The 13,053-nt window shown below is 31.6% G+C and overlaps 1 non-coding gene across 1 annotated transcript; it reads left to right on the forward strand.

The window, feature by feature from the left end:
• Window positions 1–478: 478 nt before the first annotated feature.
• On the forward strand, window positions 479–585 carry LOC139895053 (small nucleolar RNA R71). The gene has a single exon (XR_011775523.1). It is a non-coding gene; the product is annotated as a small nucleolar RNA R71 (small nucleolar RNA).
• The last annotated feature ends 12,468 nt before the right edge of the window (window positions 586–13,053 follow it).

The following is a 13,053-nucleotide window of genomic DNA, read 5'->3' on the forward strand; positions in this document are numbered from 1 at the left end:
GTATGGAATATTTCGGTTATAATTCTAGTTTTGATTGTAGATTGATCTTGGCGGTTGACAATTATTCTGATAATTATTTCCAGGCCTTTGGTTCGTGTATGAAACATTCTCTCTTTGTTCCATTGTTTGTTCAATACTGAGACAATCTTTTGTCAAATGTAGTCCTCCACACTGCTCACAACTAATTCGTATTGAGTGAATATCTTTAGTCATCTTTTCCATTTGTCTCTCGACAGCATCTATCTTTGCGAAAATGGAATCAAAGTCATGGCTAGAATCGGCTCTATCCGCTTTACATGATCTAATGATATCTTTTTCTTGATGCCACTCATATGAGTGGGAAGCAGTGTTATCAATAATTTTGTAAGCTTCAGTTGCTATTTTCTTCATAATGGAACCACCAGCTGCTATATCGATGTCTTTTCTTGTAGTGATGTCGCATCCTTGGTAGAATATTTGTACTATTTGATAAGTGTCTAAACCATGTTGCGGACATCCTCTCAATAATTTTCCAAATCTTGTCCACGCCTCATATAGAGTTTCATTTGTCTTTTGTGTGAACGTAACAATTTCTCCTTGAAGTCTCACGGCTTTAGATGCTGGAAAGAATTGTTTAAGAAATTTTTCAACTAAAACGTCCCATGTATCAATCGCCCCTTCAGGTAACGATTTTAACCAATCTTTGGCTTCTCCCTTTAAAGTCCAGGGAAATAACATAAGATAGATCTATTCATCCTCAACTTCTCGGATTTTAAATAGAGTACAGATCCTATTAAAGGTACGAAGATGTTCGTTTGGATCTTCCTTCGACGCACCACTAAATTGGCATTGATTAGTTACCATGTGTAGAATTTGTCCTTTAATTTCATAATCTGGCGCATTAATGTCTGGTTGAGTAATTGCGTGACCTTGGCCAGTGCATTTAGCTCTCATTCGGTCTTCCATACTTAGAGGTTCCAGATTTTCCATAAATGAATTTGTTGAATCTGAATCACTAAGGGCTTCTGACTTAATGGTTTCTTCCTCAACAATCTCTGGATGAGTGATTTGTGGTTCCGGAGGAAAGATTAATGGTTCAGGATCTCTGAATTGTCCCTGAATATCCTCCGGATTCTCAATTGTGAGGTCGGGTTCAAAAAATGGATTATCGGAAATTTGAATTGGAGTACTTGGTCGACTGGATGACGATTTTAAAGAAAAATCAACGGCGACAATATTGGCTAGATGTCTTGATCAAGTTACAGGTGGTGAACGTATAAAAGGTGGTGAACGTTTTGCTCGGTGCATTCACTGAATATCCTATTAGTTATAAAAGATAAAAATTATATAAGTTATCAAATTAATAGACTTTCCTGATTTTGCCCACGTTTCGAATAGCCAATAGATGCAGCAGGTAGCCAGGACCTTTTAAACCTGAAGCCCACAACTCGCCACTAACAAATCCAACTATTACTACGAACCAGAAAATTTTGGATGTCTATCAATTTAACTGCTTAAAATAATTTTTCTTCGAGGTTTAAAGAAATTTTAGAGAAGAAATAGAAAATTCTATGTCCTAAAAACTAGAGCGTCGAGAAATAAGAAAGAATAAGAGTGCGTCGAAAAACGTCGAAAAATAAAAGGTCGAAAAATAATAATAAGAAAATAAGCGTCGAAACTTAAAATTCTAAAAACTAAAAATTAAAAGTTGCGTCTAAAGGTATTAAAGCTTAAAAGGAATTCTATATCCAAAACGGCAATAACTTAAAAAGTACTAAAATCTTAAAACGGCGTCGCAAAATTCTAAAGCACCTAAATCTTAATCTAAAGAAAAAGCACTTAAGGGATTTTACGACAAGGCCTAAAAATCTAGAAATTTAAAATAATACTGCAAATACTATATTTAAAACTAATTACGAACGAAAAACATATAAATTATGAATTAACGATAAAAATATTCAAAATGTAAAATAAGCTTAAAGTTATAAAAATACAATTTTTTATAAAATTCGGTTTCATGCCAGGACTCTCATCGATGGAGGCGATTCACATCGTTAGAAGCCTTATGGCGAAGTATAGGGAAAAACAAAAGAACCTACACATGGCGTTCTTAGACTTGCAAAAGGCCTATGACCGTGTCCCGCGCGAGCTGATTTGGGAGACTCTTAATGTTAGGGGCGTCCCAAGTAGATATATAAGAACCATTAGAGATATGTATGAGGGGGCGAAGACTCGGGTACGTACGACGGTAGGAAACACAGAGTTTTTCCCGGTAGAGGTAGGTTTACATCAAGGATCGGCCCTTAGCCCATATCTTTTCGCTTTGATCTTAGACGAACTAACTCACGGGATACAAGATAACATCCCATGGTGCCTAATATTTGCCCACGATATTGTATTAGTTTCAGAATCCCAGGATGAGCTTAACAGAAGACTAGAGCAATGGAGGATGGCCCTAGAATTAAAGGGCATATGGATTAGCAGACTTAAATCGGAGTACCTTAAATGTGATTTTAAGACGAACGAAGAGGAACAAGAGGATATAGTGGATGTCTGAGTTGGGGATCAGATTATACCTCCACAAGAGTCCTTTAGATATTTAGGCTCAATTCTTCACAAATCAGGAAGGATAGATGAGGACGTAACGCATCGTATACGAGTAGGAAGGTTGAAGTGGAGGGCAGCGAAAGGGGTGTTGTGTGACAGAAAGGTACCCTTTAAATTGAAAGGGAAATTCTTCAAGGTGGCAATTAGACCAGCCATGTTGTACGGCTCAGAGTGCTGGCCAATGACGAAAACCCAAGAGAGGAGGATGGAGGTGGCAGAAATGAGGATGCTTAGGTGGACGTGTGGTAAGACCATGCTAGTTATGATACCAAATGGAGTTTTTAGGGAGAACTTGGAAGTTGTGAACATAACCAACAAGCTGAGGGAAGGCCGACTTAGATGGTTTGGGCATGTTATGAGGCGCCCACTTTTAGCCCCGGTTAGGAGAGTCGAGACTCTCGTTGTTGGGGGAGTAAGGAGAAGGGGTAGACCCAAACGTAGATTGGAGGATAGATTGAAGCTCGACATGAAAGATCTTCTACTGACGGAGGACATGACTTCTGATAGGAGTTTGTGGAGGAGTAGAATTAGTATAATTGAGTAATTTTTTTTTCTTTTTTTTTCAATGTGTAGTTTATAGTATATTTTTTTTTACCATCACTTATATAACTAAATCTATATATTATATAGCTTCAATATTTATTATGTATAAGTGTATATGCCTCTGTATCTATATGTTTTTATCCAGGTTATATATAGGTTCTGTGTATATGTTTGTATCTGTAAATGTATGAATGTATGTATCTAAGTGCATGTATCTAAGTTTATATATGTTTGCTTGTACCTGTACCTAGGTATATATACCTATGAATGGGTCTATATGTATACAATCTTTAGGTATAGTTATTTATACATGCTTATGTGTGGGTGGGATTATGGGTTGGGTGGCTGTGTATTTTGATTGTTTGCATGTCTACTTGGATTTACATATTTTTGCGCATTATATTATCCATGATTTTTGTCCTACTATTGTGCATGACTGCTATCTGTGTTTTTTTATGGATACTTTGTATGGTTGCTATTTCTGCACATAACTCTTACAGGTACGTATGCCCGCACTATTCCGTTTGGAGGAGCATTCATGGCCGGAGGTCCTTTAGGAAGCAATCTCTTGGCTCTTCGAGAAGAGGGAGGGACGATCTTATCTAGCCACAGGTTCTATACCCGTGGGTAGAGTAGGGACTTTCATCTAATCTAGGGTTCGAGGAATGATTGTCTACACCCCACCTCCCCCATACCCTACATTCGTGGGATTGGGTATTGTTGTTGTTGTTGTTGTTGTAATAATAATAATAATAATAATAATAATAATAATAATAATAATAATAATAATAATAATAATAATAATAATAATAATAATAATAATAATAATAATAATAATAATAATAATAATGTTATTATTATTATTATTATTATTATTATTATTATTATTATTATTATTATTATTATTATTATTATTATTATTATTATTATTATTATTATTATTGATTATTAGATAATAATAATAATAACGATAATAACGGCGATAACGATAACGATAACAATGACGATAATGATAATCATTTTAACAATAATAATTTAAAATTATAGATAATTCAATTGACGATATCTTTTAATCCGTTCATCGAAATCATACACTTTCTAAATGAAAAGTTATTAATTTTTCTCCAGCTTTCCAACGACATGCATATCATATACCTTATCTCAGTAGCATATGTATTAAATTCATGATCTATCATAAACTATTTACTGACAAAATAAAACATACAAGCATGCATAATCATAAATACTCGAGCACTAGTCGGGGATACATTATTAATATATGAAAGTTAAGTTATGAGTGCTCACGTATCAATATTGAGATTCAATATTGCAAGAAAGTACGTAGACGCGACGAAGATGATAAACACTAGATTTGACTCGCGAGCATACCCCCGAACAATACCCATAACCTCCATAGCTATAACCATAATTTCCTTAGCTCTATCCCTCTCGAAAAACCCGTTTTGGACCACTCGAGCATCACTCTGTCGTAGTATTTTATATACATACTAATAATACTACTACTAATAATAATAATACAATTAATAATAATATTAATAATAATAATATAAATAAAATAAATATGTTACGGAGTATTAATATAGACAGAGATATGGATATGATATATGTGTGTGGGTGCAGAACTGAACTCGATCGAATTTAAAGACCTGGCCTCACTTTCCTAGCCATGCGATCGCATGGTTCTATAGGGTTATTCCCATGCGATCACATGGGATCGATTTCCAGTTGTTATCCATTAATTCAAGGCTGCCGACACTTATTAAATAAATAATTATTTATATAATAAATCTTAATAATATATATATATATATATATATATATATATATATATATATATATATATATATATATTGTATTATATTTATGTGCAACGTTAACTTGTAATTTTAGTTCCGATGACTTGTACGTTCACGCTCGACTTATGTTTCAGTTCCGGTTTATCGAACGCATTTTCGTACGCTTAGAAAACTCGCACTTTACGTTACATGACGTGTACCTTTATTAATAACTAGACTTAATCATCGATAACTTATATCGTTCGAAGTGTAACATAATCATTCAAATGTTTTGGTCATTTGCTTCTATAAACCGACTTCTCGTTGTTTACTAAAATACATTTAATAATATATATAAAATATTTATTATAAGAAAATAATTTAATCAAAAAGTTTTACATTTATATATTTCATTATGTTATGAAGTATATATATTAACATTTGAAAATATTTTTAATATTATTTAAAATCTTTATTGCAGTAAATAAATATAACATTTTACCACGTTATATTATTATTTAAGAATATATAAATTTGTATATCTTATATATATTTGAAATATTTTAATAATATAATATCAAACTAATTGTATTAAAACTCATTTGATTTAAAGATTGAAATAGAAATCATTATTTCATAAAACGTTTTTAAGAAAGTGATGTGCGTAGAGGTGTATACGAAATAGTTTATATTTTACTATGAAATACTATTAAATACGATACAATTTTACACAAGTTATTTATTTATTTATCGAGTGGAAATACTTAAACCTTGTTACAACACTTATAGGCAGTGTACCTAATCGTACAGTAGTGTAGTTTTTAGTAAGTCCGGTTCGTTCCACAGGGAGCTAGCCATGTTTAACGCTATATTTTTAAAACTATATTTGTCACAGTTAAAACCTAATGTAAAATACTAAATATATAAAAAGACTTAATTTAAAGCGTAAAGTAAATGACAATAATTAAAGTGCGATAAATTAAAATGCGATAAATAAAATGACAATAAATAAAATTGCGATAATTAAAAGTACGATAATTAAAAGTGGAATTAAATAAAATGACAGTAAATAAAAATGCGATGAAATATGAAATAAAGGAATTATGCTTATTTAAACTTCCGTAATCATGATGTTTGACGTATTGATTTTAGTTTATTACCATGGGTTAATTGTCCTTTTTCCTGGATTATTTAATATGTCCATCTGGTTTTTGTCCATAACAGTCCATCAGTCATAAATATAAAGTGCGAGTGTCCTCGTCAAATTATCCTTATATCCGAAGTCAAATATTCCAACTATTTGGGGACTTAAACTATAATTATACCAATTTTCCTTGTATGTAATTCACCCCTGTTTTAATAAGTCCATTGACTATTAATCCATTCCCGTGTCCGGTTAAATGAACGATTATTAGTACTTATAAATATCCCGCCCATCGTGTCCGATCGAGTGTATGTGGTTATTTATAGGTACGTCCAATTGTAAATATTTATATTAAATTAACGAACTATCATTCAATTAAAAAAATATAAAGCCCATTAATAGCCCGTAGTCTAATTTCCACAAGTGTCGTTCTTTTGTCCAAATCCCAATTATGGTACAAAGCCCAATTACCCAATCTTAATATTTAGACCAACATCACGATTACTTCGGCATTAAATAAGCATAATAATAACTTAGCTACGAGACATTAATTTAAAAAGGTTGAACATAACTTACAATGATTAATAATAGTGTAGCGTTACACGGACAGAATTTCGACTTACACACTTACAACGTTCGCTAACATATCCTTATTATTATTAATCTTAAATTAAAATTAAAATTAAAATATTATATATATATATATATATATATATATATATATATATATATATATATATATATATATATATATATATATATATATATATATATATATATATATATATCAGAGAGATAGATAGGATTAGAAAAAGTGTATTACATTCGACCAAAACACTCAAAATTTTGAGGATGTCAGCTGATACTGTTCACCATGCGATCGCATGGCTTTATAACTGCCAGGCCATGCAATCGCATGGCCCCCTGGGACAGCTCACATTTGCTTGTTTTCTTCTTGCCGACGATTTTAATATATAATATAATATATATAAAATTTTTAAGAATTAATTATATATTATATTATATTCATGTGCATAGTTGACTTGTAATTTTTAGTCCGTTGCGTCGAGCGTTGAGAGTTGACTCTGGTCCCGGTTCCGGATTTTCGAACGTCCTTTTGTACAATTTAATATCTTGTATTTTGCGTTTTACGGCTTGTACTCTTGTAACTTTTAGACGTTTCTCATCAATAATTTGAACCTCTTGGATTGTACTTTGTACTTTTGAGCTTTTTGGTCGTTTGCGTCTTCAATTCGTCGAATCTGTCTTTTGTATTCACCTTTTATTATTTAAACGAATATCACTTGTAAATAGAACAATTGCAACTAAAAGCTTGTCTTTCTTGAGGGATAATGCTATGTAATATATGTTCGTTTTTAGCATTATCAGAAAGTAAAATCATATGTAACTCATAACGAGTTTTAAGTTTTTATCTTACAGTTTAATCGTGAATTGGAAAGTAAAGTCTAATGGTTAATCCAAGGTATGAAATCATTTTAAAGTAAACGTTGATTTACTTAATCTGCCACTATCCATTTTCTAAACTATCTACATTCACCAACCTTCACTTTCACATTAAATAATATGAGGGTTAAATAGTTACCTTATCAAAATAACGAGGAATCTATGGTAAAACGTGAATTGGAAATCAAACAAAAATCTCCACTAACTCTTGTCTAGTTTCCGTTAATTGACACTTTTTTCTTACTTGTAACTTACTTTGCCATTTTCCGAATACCGTTAAAAAAAACGATTTCTCAAATCAACATGGACCTCACAATAGAGACCCGTAATCATACAATGTATTTGATAAATCAATCATTTGATATAATCTTCTAATTCAATCGAAAAACATATTGAACCAAATACGTTCCTGTAAAGTATTATACATTTAATACCTTGATAACATTTTCAAGTTATAATATATATATATATATATATATATATATATATATATATATATATATATATATATATATATATATACTTATATAATCATATCCGATTCGTGAATCGTTGGAATTTGGTCGAGGTTAAATGAATGTATGAACATATTTAAAATCCTTGAGATTCAACTTAACAAACTTTGCGTATAGTGTCAGAATAATATAAAGATAAAGTTTAATTTTGGTCGGAAATTTCTGGGTTGTCACAGTACCTACTCGTTAAAGAAATTTCGTCCCAAAATTAGATTAGGATGGTCATGGCGGACAATAAGTATTTTTTCATGACGCATATGAGCTAAAAATTAGAGTTTTATCATCATTGAGTAATATAGATAAAACAATTCAATTTTGTGAAGAGTACGGATGAAGTTATCACAAAAGAGTGAAATGAATAAATGTAGGTTAGTTTTAGCAGGTGACATAGTCACGGTTGATTTTCGGAGCTCAAGGAATTTAGAGAAATCTTCGTAATAAGATTTGATTCTTCGGTAATTAAGGAAATTAGAATCTGCTTTGATTAAATGCGATAATCTGTTACGATTGCTCTGTCAGATTTTTCGCTATAAATCTACTCCCTTCGTTTCTTTATTTCCACAGCTCACCTTCTATTCTTCTTTCCTCAACTCATACTTTAAAGTATTCGTCAATATGCTTCATCCAGTTCTGATTCTTGATATACTCCTAACTTTTATATCTATCATTCTTTTTTTTCATCTACCGCCGGAGGAATCTATTCACTTTTACTATACTCTTGGCTTTATAGTGTTTTTAGTTCTCCCGTGTCTTTACGTTGAAATACTTATTGATATACACGGTTTGTAATTTATGTGTTGCTGTCGGGCTTTATATCTTTCCTTATTTTTCAGAGTCTCTGCTTCTGTCTTTCTGTAATCATCGACATCCACAATTAATGCTCTCTCCTATTTGCTGCGATTTATACCCCCATTTCTATTTTGGAGCTTCATGCTCTGTTTTCTCTTCTATCCATTAAGCACCGCATGTAATTTTCCAGAATTCATAGATATGCATTTTGGAATGAACATAGTTAATGTTCTAAGAAGAAAATGGTAATGGCACGATCTTGATTTGTCAAATTACCAGAATATCCCGAAAAAGACTGAATCATCAAGAAAATATTTTCTTGATATTTTTAGAGGTTAAATAGAATACCAGAGTCGTGTAACATGGCACATGATGACGGTATGGTATGTGAATCATCATGTCCCATTAGAAACTCAGCATGACTTACTGTAATATAATCATGTTGATCAAGTGTCATTATATTATACTAACTCATGCTTCAGTTCCCAACACTACTTCAAAAACATTCATATTTTAAACTCGAAGGTTTCAGAATTTAGAAACTAAAATAGTTTCTTTTATGATGTTTCACAGATAGCGCGAAGAGGTAAATGATTTCGAATAATAATCTGTATGAAGATATTTTCAGGAACATCGAAGATATTTATAATGAAAGATATGATGATATCTTAGAATATTTAAGATAAGAGTATGATGAAGAACATTTTTCGCAAGAATTTAGAGTAAGGAGTAAGGTATTCGCTAATGATTTCAGCAGACACTGAATCATTTGGATTGTTTGAAGGTAGGTTTAATCTTTGTGATTTGTCCACAGCTTCCTTCATAGTTTGCTCAATTCGTTTTTCAGTACCAAATCTTCTCTTTTTCTGAATTTGCCAACACGCTAATCTTTATCGTCAAACTTTTGACTGTTAAGGTCGTTTACAGTTTTCGCTGCTTCATCAGCATTTTTCAAAATTTCGAGAAGTAATTCACAGTTTAAGGTGTTTTTCAGAAACTTCACATTCGAAGTATGTAAGTCTAAGAGATAGACGTTATATGTATATATATATAAATGTTGAAGTGAAAACGCTGCGAGATTCGAGATTGATGATTGATGATTTTCGATAGTTGGTATGGCAATTATTGTTACAGGATGTAGGTGAGTACATGATGGGATTTCATGAGTAGTATAGATATTTCTCAGAGAGACTAAAGCCGAAATTGCTGGTACATCTGCTGATAATGTGGTGGAATATAAAAGGTCCTCCAGTAACAAAAAGGGTAATCGTATATATCCGGTTTATAATAAGGCTACTCCAAATGAAAAATCGAAGTTGACTTGCTGAAGCTGTGACAGAATTTGCTACTTTGAAAAGGAATCGCAAAGTTATTTTTGCTAATAAATGCCAAAGGATCTGACACGGATACGTGTTAAACTATGACTTTGGTTTCGAGAGTTTTTCAGGTGCATGACTGTGGGTAACATGTGGTTGGATCATCATCTCGATTGTTTCTTAATTGAGGTATTTTCAAGAATCATGTGAAATGTCCCGTTCATATTGATTATAAATGTTCCATATTAATTGATTTCGTCGCGAGGTTTTGACCTCTATATGAGACGTTTTCTAAAGACTGCATTCATTTTTAAAACAACCATAACCTTTATTTTATCGATAAAGGTTTAACAAGCATTACGTAGATTATCAAAAATGATAATCTAAAATATACCGTTTACACACGACCATTACATAATAGTTTACAATAAGAATATATTACATCAAAAATAAATTTCTTGAATGCAGTTTTTACATAATATCATACAAGCATGGACTCCAAATCTTGTCCTTATTTTACTATGCAACAGCGGAAGCTCTTAATAATCACCTGAGAATAAACATGCTTAAAACGTCAACAAAAATTTTGGTGAGTTATAGGTTTAACCTATATATTATCAAATCATAATAATAGACCACAATATTTCATATTTCAATATACATCCCATACATAGGGATAAAATTAATTCATATGGTGAACACCTGGTAACCGATATTAACAAGATTTATATAAGAATATCCCCTATCATTCCGGGAAATCCTTCGGACATCATATAAACGAATTCGAAGTACTAAAGCATCCGGTACTTTGGATGGGGTTCGTTAGGCCCAATCGATCTATCTTTAGGATTCGCGTTAATTAGTAGATCGATTTACTAATTCTTAGGTTACCAAGCAAAAGGGGTATATTTGGCTTCGATCATTAACCTATATAATGTAGTTTCATTTACTTGTGTCTATTTCGTAAAACATTTATAAAACTGCATGTATTCTCATCCCAAAATATTAGATTTTAAAAGTGGGACTATAACTCACTTTCACAGATTTTTACTTCGTTGGGAAGTAAGACTTGGCCACTGGTCGATTCACGAACCTATAAAAAAATATGTACATATATATCAAAGTATGTTCAAAATATATTTACAACATTTTTAATACTATTTTTACTGTTTTAAGTTTATTAAGTCAGCTGTCCTCGTTAGTAACCTACAACTAGTTGACCATAGTTAGATATACAGAAATAAATTGATATATATTATCTTGAATCAATCCATGACCCAGTGTATACACGTCTCAGGCTAGATCACAACTCAAAGTATATATATTTTTGGAATCAACCTCAACCCTGTATAGCTAACTCAAACATTACTGCATATAGAGTGTCTATGGTTGTTCCAAATAATATATATACAAGGGTCGATATGATATGTCAAAACATTTGCATACGTGTCTATGGTATCCCAAGATTACATAATATATTAGAATACATGTATAATACAATATAAGTTAGCTAGGATATGATTTGTATAGAATTGTAACAATATTTCCCGTAGCCACAACAATAAAAAAATATCCAACCTTGTTTTACCCATAACTTCTTCGTTTTAAATTCGATTTGAGTGAATCAAATTGCTATGGTTTCATATTGAACTCTATTTTATAAATCTAAACATAAAAAGTATAGGTTTATAGTCGGAAATATAAGTTACAAGTCATTTTTGTAAAGGTAGTCATTTCAGTCGAAAGAACGACGTCTAGATGACCAATTTGGAAAACATACTTCCACTTTGAGTTTAACCATAATTTTTGGATATAGTTTCATGTTCGTAAGAAAAATCATTTTCCCAGAAGAACAACTTTTAAATCAGAGTTTATCATAGTTTTTAATTAACTAACCCAAAACAGCCCACGGTTTAACTACGACGACATATATCCGGTTTTACGGTTTTTTTCGTGTTTTCCGGTTTTAAATCATTAAGTTAGCACATCATATAGATATATAACATGTGTTTAGTTGATTTTAAAAGTCAAGTTAGAAGGATTAACTTTTGTTTGAGAACAAGTTTAGAATTAACTAAACTATGTTCTAGTGATTACATGTTCAAATCTTCGAATAAGATAGTTTTATATGTATGAATTGAATGATGTTATGAACATCATTACTACCTCAAGTTTAGTAGGTAAACCTACTGGAAGTGAAAAGAAATGATCTAGCTTCAAAGGATCTTGGATGGCTTGAAAGTTCTTGAAGTAGAATCATGACACGAAAACAAGTTCAAGTAAGATTATCACTCGAATTAAGATAGTTATAGTTATAGGAACTGAATCAAAGTTTTTATATGAGTATTAATTTGATTTAGAATGATATCTTACTGTAAAAAACAAGGATTTCTTGAGGTTGGATGATCACTTTACAAGATTGGAAGTGAGCTAGTAAACTTGGAAGTATTCTTGATTTTATGAAACTAGAACTTGTAGAATTTATGAAAACACTTAGAACTTGAAGATGGAACTTGAGAGAGATCAATTAGATGAAGAAAATTAAAGAATGAAAGTATTTGTAGGTGTTTTTGGTCATTGGTATATGGATTAGATATAAAGGATATGTAATTTTGTTTTCATGTAAATAAGTCATGAATGATTACTAATATTTTTGTAATTTTATGAGATATTTCATGCTAGTTGTCAAATGATGGTTCCCATATGTGTTAGGTGACTCACATGGGCTACTAATATCTGATCATTGGAGTGTACATACCAATAGTACATACATTTAGAAGCTATGTATTGTACGAGTACGAATACGGGTGCATACGAGTAGAATTGTTGATGAAACTGAACGAGGATGTAATTGTAAGCATTTTTGTTAAGTAGAAGTATTTTGATAAGTGTCTTGAAGT

The sequence above is a fragment of the Rutidosis leptorrhynchoides genome, chromosome 2 (assembly GCF_046630445.1).
Source record: "Rutidosis leptorrhynchoides isolate AG116_Rl617_1_P2 chromosome 2, CSIRO_AGI_Rlap_v1, whole genome shotgun sequence".
NCBI lineage: Eukaryota > Viridiplantae > Streptophyta > Magnoliopsida > Asterales > Asteraceae > Rutidosis > Rutidosis leptorrhynchoides.